This window comes from Mizuhopecten yessoensis, unplaced genomic scaffold (genome assembly GCF_002113885.1).
Source record: "Mizuhopecten yessoensis strain PY_sf001 unplaced genomic scaffold, ASM211388v2 scaffold11103, whole genome shotgun sequence".
In the NCBI taxonomy this organism is placed as follows: Eukaryota; Metazoa; Mollusca; class Bivalvia; order Pectinida; family Pectinidae; genus Mizuhopecten; species Mizuhopecten yessoensis.
In genome coordinates this window covers 608,009-615,072 of record NW_018408881.1, presented here as the reverse complement: position 1 = coordinate 615,072, position 7,064 = coordinate 608,009, and the positions used below count along the sequence as shown (strand labels likewise).

General features: G+C 36.1%; 1 protein-coding gene across 1 annotated transcript in view; it reads left to right on the top strand.

Annotated features, from left to right (window-relative positions):
• The first annotated feature begins 3,498 nt into the window (after window positions 1-3,498).
• Window positions 3,499-7,064, top strand: part of LOC110465867 (profilin-like) — a 32,026-nt gene continuing 28,460 nt past the window's right edge. The window contains exon 1 of the mRNA XM_021521992.1: window positions 3,499-3,608. The gene's annotated coding sequence lies outside the window, so the exon portion shown is untranslated. The remainder of the gene's footprint in view (window positions 3,609-7,064) is intronic.

The following is a 7,064-nucleotide window of genomic DNA, read 5'->3' as shown; positions in this document are numbered from 1 at the left end:
CCACCTCTTAGGTTTCGTTTAGAACATAACTGTAGCGATAGTAAACCTCCGAGTACTACCGTTGACCGGATAGGATGACTGACCATGGTTCGAATCCTGATCACGCATTTTTATACCCCTAGAAATATTTCCAGAAATAATTTATAAAAGCTATAGTCACAACAGAAAGTGTGTAGGAACAGTTTTTGGCAGTGGTATGGGGATCCTTAATTGAAGTGTAAACTTTCATATTTATTTCAATAAGTAGCGTTGCTAAAACGTTACTGCTGGGCCCAGTACCACAACTCGTTATTGCGAATACAAATATTACACTACGCCAATACGCCTGTGATATTGCACTGCTCGACTGTCCGTTTTCATTAATATATATTGACGGTGGGACCAGTTTAATAGCCCCTGTATAGCAAGCAACGACCCCGGGGTATTCGCTCCATCAGTTTTACACAATCAATCTACGTACAAATTTTTTTTATGGAGCAATTTTACTTATACATTTATTGTATATAGGGCGGTGTTGCCGTCATATCTATGTATGGAAATTGCGATGGAGTTATTAGCAGCATGAATATTCATGATTTTTTTCCACTGGGGTCCATCAAATTCATTCGATTGCGATCACCAAAATGACCAACCTGCGTCATAAGCGTATAACTCTCAGATATATATCTAGTTGTATTTAATACCAATATTTGTGGAACCCTGCCGGAGTGATATCGATGTGTTCGCAGCATTGACACATTGTACCGAAGATGTTGCAGCATCTTCGTAGAATAGTAATCTCGATAGTTAATACTGTGGCCCTACATACAGTTACCTCCCCTTAACTTCCGCTTGGATATTACTGTAGCTATTCCTCGTGGGACTTTTATTAGAAATAATAAAGATAAAATAAAAAAATGTGATCAACAACAGTGTGTTGAGTGTAAAACCCCCAATGCAGGGCTAGACCCGGATTCGAACCCTTAACTTCAGACTACTCAGTGAACTACCACTGTCTAACCGATAGAGCTATATTAGTCCCTACCTGTGCGACGGAAGTGTCCTGTGCTACTGTGCTACAGTTATATCTAAACGGAAATTAAGGGGAGGTAACTGCATATAGGAAAAATCACAATGGGACAGTGATTATTAAGACCAATTTAATTCATAAACCCATAACATTTGCCATCGCGGGATTCAAATTTCAACTAAATTTCTGTTTGCATTCATAGGTATCACAAATGCCAGCAAGACAACAGACAAATTCAATCGAACAATGTATCTGTACATTATGTATGAATTGCCTATAATCAAGTTGACATTTGGGTCCTCTATGAATCAAACAAAATGTATACTTATGAGCAGGTATTGATTGTTACGTCATTTGTTTGTGAGAGGCACGTCATCAATATTTGAGAAAACGACGTAATTTTCTCACACAAACCAATGACGTAACAATCAATACCTGCTCACAAGAGAAGATAACTATGCAATACACAAAGACGGAATATCCTCAAGCGCAATTCACTCGAGTAGTCTTAGACGACTAATGAACACGTGTGTGGTAATTATCGACTTATTACATACATATGTACGTGGTCAATTTTAGGCAATGCAATACTGTGTTCTCTGATGGATCAAGGCATTGCATTACACCGGTAGCTGTAACCCTTCTTTTTAACTGGAAGTCATCTGTTCTTCTCTACTAATCAAATCGATAAATTGAAACAGGAAAAGATTCCGAACAATTTACCGCCATTTTTCACTATGGTAACGTGACGTCATTATTCCGTCCTCAGAATCATTTTGTCGATGTTTTAAAAGAGCGAAATTTAAAGTATTTATACGGCGTAATGTCGATCAATTTTTTTGATGAAAATAAAGATGTATAAAAAAAAGAATTGTATGAAATAACACATATGTGCGTTCATCTGACGCCTCAGATAGCAGTCGAAATAAAGCCTTGTAATTATATATGTCCACTGTATACGCGCGATACTCTGTGTAATCTGAGACGTTAGCTATGTGTGGTATTGCCTATTTATAGTCGCTGTTGCAACTCGATATAGGTGTTTGACATGTATACTCTATTTCATCTCAGAAACCTTCATCTGTCTGTCTGTAACATTAGCTGAGAGTAAATTAAAAACATAAAAAGTCATATGCAGGCGTCAGACGGGAGCGATACAATTTGTCCCCTACACGTGTTCGAATGGTATACAAAATACACCATTGCTTTAGTGTCTGTTAGACTGCATTTATTAAAAAGTTCACAACTATTGTGACGTGGTAATATAGTAATTATTGTCTCGAAAAACAATTCTGTGGAAGATGGACTATCCAATCACGGAATTCCGTGTCTTTATAAGGAAAGACCTAGTAAGCAGACAATTCTTGGTTTCTTAATGAAAAGCTGTTTTACTTTCATGTTGAATATTTTACATATTTTCCACTCGCTGCAATGAACGAACTCATGAGAAATATCAAAATGCGCACCCCACTTCCTGAGGAAAATTAACACATTCATAAATAAACCACTAAGAATATCCTTTATATGTTAGACTCTGAAGACATTATCTTAAAAATAGAATGTTAACAGCTCCCCTTTTGAGAATTCAAGCAGAAAATGTGTTTTGCTGTTTAAAGTGGTTAAACGCTTAATAATAGACAATTTATATGGGTTAAGTTTATTTATGATGCTAATTTGTAATGCAGATAGGTGGACCGTATCGGAATGGGCAAGAACTGGTAACAGACACATGCAATTTGTAAGTGTGTCTATTTCGACAGCAATCAGTGCATGCATCCGGGTCATTGTGTTGTTTGTCTATGTACCTATCTCTGAAAATCATCAACACCCGGCAAATACGAAAAACAGTTTCTGTAATGAAATATCGGAATGTTTAACAGGTAGATAATGGTATACACAAATTATAAACACAGGTATACCACAACCATGAACACAGGTATATGCAATAACCGTGCACACAGGTATACCAAAATTAATGACACCGGTAAGTCACAATGAGACACAGGTATACCAAAATCAATAACACAGGTAAGTCACAATGTGAACACAGGTATGCCATGAACACAGCTATGCCACAACCGTGAACACGGGTATACCAAAATCATGAACACATTTTTACCAAAGTGATTAACACAGGTATTCCACAACTATCAACACATATATGACACAACAGCTTAAAACAACGACAAAAAAGGTGACAATGATTTATAAATGATGTTGATTGTGCTATTCCGTCTTTTCGTATCGCAGAGTTATCTGCACTTGTGAGCAGGGATTGATTGTTACGTCATTTGTTTGTGAGAGGAACGTCATCAATTTTTGAGAGAATGACGTAATTTTCTCACACAAACCAATGACGTAACAATCAATACCTGCTCTCAAGGGAAGATAACTCTGAAATACGCAAAGACGGAATTTTTGAACATACGGCTCGCAACGTCACAATCCAAAATATATGGTTTGTTCCAGGGGAGTCCGCGGACGCTACAACTTACAGGATTAAACGACACCGGTCCATCCCGCGGATACTTGCATCTGTACAGTAGGTTACCACGTATCTGGGTTCATCCCAAGAGGAAGACCAACTCGATCACGACTGGTAAGTTTAGTATCACGTAGTGATGAACACATGTGCGGTAGGTTTACGAGTGACTCCACATGTGTATTACACATGCTATGTGAAACAAAGAATGAAGAAATGTAACATAAAATGCATTTACATAACTCTTACTTCGTTTCATCAAATTTTATTGATAACAAAAAATGTATAACAACCATGTCATACACTCGTACTTCAAGTGTATGATCCTAGTAAATAATTGTAAAACCTCGTTATATTGCCACTGTTTGTCCAGAGACATTTTGGCGATATAAAGAGGTTTGACGATAAAATAAGGGAAATGTATAAAGGACTTCGCAAGAAAAAGAGAAAAATGAGCCATGGAATATGTCGGCGGTAAGCAATATGGCGGATTTTTATCCTTTTCCTACTTTTTTCTGCTGTTTCTTTCTTTCTTTCTTTTTCTTTCTATCTTGCCTACCGTCTCTTTTTTTGTATGAACTTATTTACTCTTTCTTTCCAGTATCATGCACTATCATCTACATGTGTGTGTATGTGCATATGTACGTCTGGGTCCGTTGTCTGATTTTCCTATCGATTCCGGAAATGTGCTGACATCGACATTTTCCATGATTTGCTTTGCATCGGGAGAATTCAATTTTAAGATAAACAAATTTCTCATAAAACAACACAATGAGTTATTAATAGAAATCAATCGATATGTTCTCACTGCTAACAAATGGAATCAAATACTGACACTTTTGATTTCGATCAATTACCCTCATGGGGATAGCTTTGGTGAAGAACTGATAATTCAGACTCGAGGCATCGCACATCTACACTCTGTTACGGTTAAGGATCCATGTCTCACTGCACTCTGCAGTTACCTCCCCTTAACCTCCAATTAGAACTAACTGTAGCAAGGTTAGGCCAGTACACGTCATTTGATCGGTTAGAGCGATAGTGTAACATCTGTGGTGACGGTCCAGTGTTCAAATCCCGGTCTAGACATGCTCATTTTTTTACACTTTCTTTCAAGGTATGGTTTTCTTTTCAGGAATGATTTGTCAAAGCTTTTGTCATGCCGGAAAACAACAGTTTCTGCCAGTGGTACGGGGATTCTTAATTTCAATAAAATAATCACTGTTTTGATTTTGTAAACGACATACTCAGATCTAGCTACCATAAGCCACTCTAGAGCGCTTTACAGTATATAGATATACAATTAATACAATTAGCATATACAATAATCAGTACAATTATGAGGAATTCGTTGGAGCTGCCTTATCAGGCGCTAACTACTAGACCTATGCCACTTAGCTAGTATCTCCCTATGTGTGTATGCATGTTTATGTGCTGGAGATGTAATATGTGTTCTGTTTGTAGTGGGACCTTGCTTCAAACAGCATCATTTATATTGCCACCTCACTTGAATGCTATAGCACAGATACCGCAACATCCATCCCAGACCAATTTATTTTCCACCTGGGTTGTTGGAGTTGTGTTGGCGGGAGAAAAACACTTTCTCTGAATATTCATGCGTACGACGACTTCGGGGCTCAGTTGGTTAGAGCGCCGTTTGGTTGATCTCATATTTATTATTGTTTTACTATTGTTTTGAAAAGTACTTAGTACAGTGTATGGTTTTCTTTTCAGAAATTATTTATCAAATCTATTACAATACAAAACTGTACACAAAAAAAAAAACACGTTACAAAGCGAAATTACAGTGGGTTTTTTTTTGTAGTGGTACGGGGATCCTTAAATAGTGCACACACCATTGAATGTAAGCTTTATGTCTTTCAAGGATATCTGAAGATAAAACAAAATGACATGTTATTAATAGTTGATTTTTAATTCCTCATCTGACCATTCAGCTCGGTGCCTAGTGTTAAATTATTCTGTAGATTTGACATACTGTAAAAGTGGAAATTTTCGCGACTCGGAAATTTTCACGTTTGAGTAAGTTAGCGCGAAAATATTTCCTATCGCAAATAGCCTTTTATATAGATAGCAGATACATAGAATATATAGATTTCAAAAGGATTGCTAACGTGAACATTTCATTTTAAAGAGTCACAACCGTTGAACGCGAATATTTCCACAAGTTAGAATTTTCACTTTGACAGAATAAGTTGCCCGTTTGTTTTGACTTAATGGTTATTGGTCAACGTGGATAGTAGTCCACGATTTATTGTTACCGATTCTCAATGTTTTATTTATCTCGGCGTTAGATATGGAAATAATGAAGAAACAAAATGTAATGTTTATATGTCATCTATAAATGTTAAATTAATCATTTATATAAAAAAAATGTGAATTTGAGTGAAGGAAATACATTACGTATCAATTTTCCTATTATTTGTTTTTTATTATATGTTGAAATTCATATAATAAAAAACCGGGTTTGCCCATATGCCGTGATGAGAGACTGTCGTCAAAATTTACATGTCTTACCTGGAGGGGTTCAGTGTAAGGCTATAAGAATGGTAGAGTTATCTACCCTTTACACGAACCAACAAGTTTCTCGCATTAAAAAGGGGAGTAACTCTGGCAGTCTTAAGTTGAAGTAGAACTGAGTACCACTCTATCGACTCAGAACATCGGTGTGTTTTATTACATACAGCTCATGAATTATCTTTATATCTCTAAAAAAACAAAACATATTCAAAATTCCATATCAATTTAAAAATATGTAACAATATGCATACATTTTAGGATGTTTATTGAAACTTCAATCAAACATATCTATAAAGGTCCTTCTTGAACGAAATCTCAATACGGTGAGCAAAAGACGGCGTTATAAAGTAATAGAGAGATGGTATTATTGACACATATAGGTATACGTTAGTGTAAGGTATCTAAAGTTGTTTTTTTTACTGCAGATAAGTTGTAAGTACGAAAAGGCGCAACATGAAAGTTAAGGATAGATGTAAGAAATAGACAGGCGGTACTTTTGAAATGGTAGTAGATTTAGACAGTAAAAAACCCATGATATAGTGATAAACAGGTATTTTATATACACATATGATAATTGTAGAAATATGGAAAATGTGATAAATAAAAGTGGTAGTTATTGACAGATGGTGGTTATACACTTGTAGAAATTAGACATGTGGTAATTATAGACAGATGATAGGTAAATAAAGGTAGTAAATACAGGTGGTAAATATAAGTGGTAAATATAAGTGGTAGTTATAGACTGTGAGTAGTTATAGATATATACAGGTGGTAGTTATAGACTGTAAGTAATTATAGACAGGTGATAGTTATAGACAGAGGGTACATATATACAGGTGGTACATATATGCAGGTGGTAGTTATAGACAGCGGGTACATATATACAGGTGGTAGTTATAGACCGAGGGTACATATATACAGGTGATAGTTATAGACAGAGGGTACATATATACAGGTGGTAGTTACATACAGAGGGTACATACATACAGGTGGTAGTTATAGACAGCGGGTACATATATACAGGTGGTAGTTATA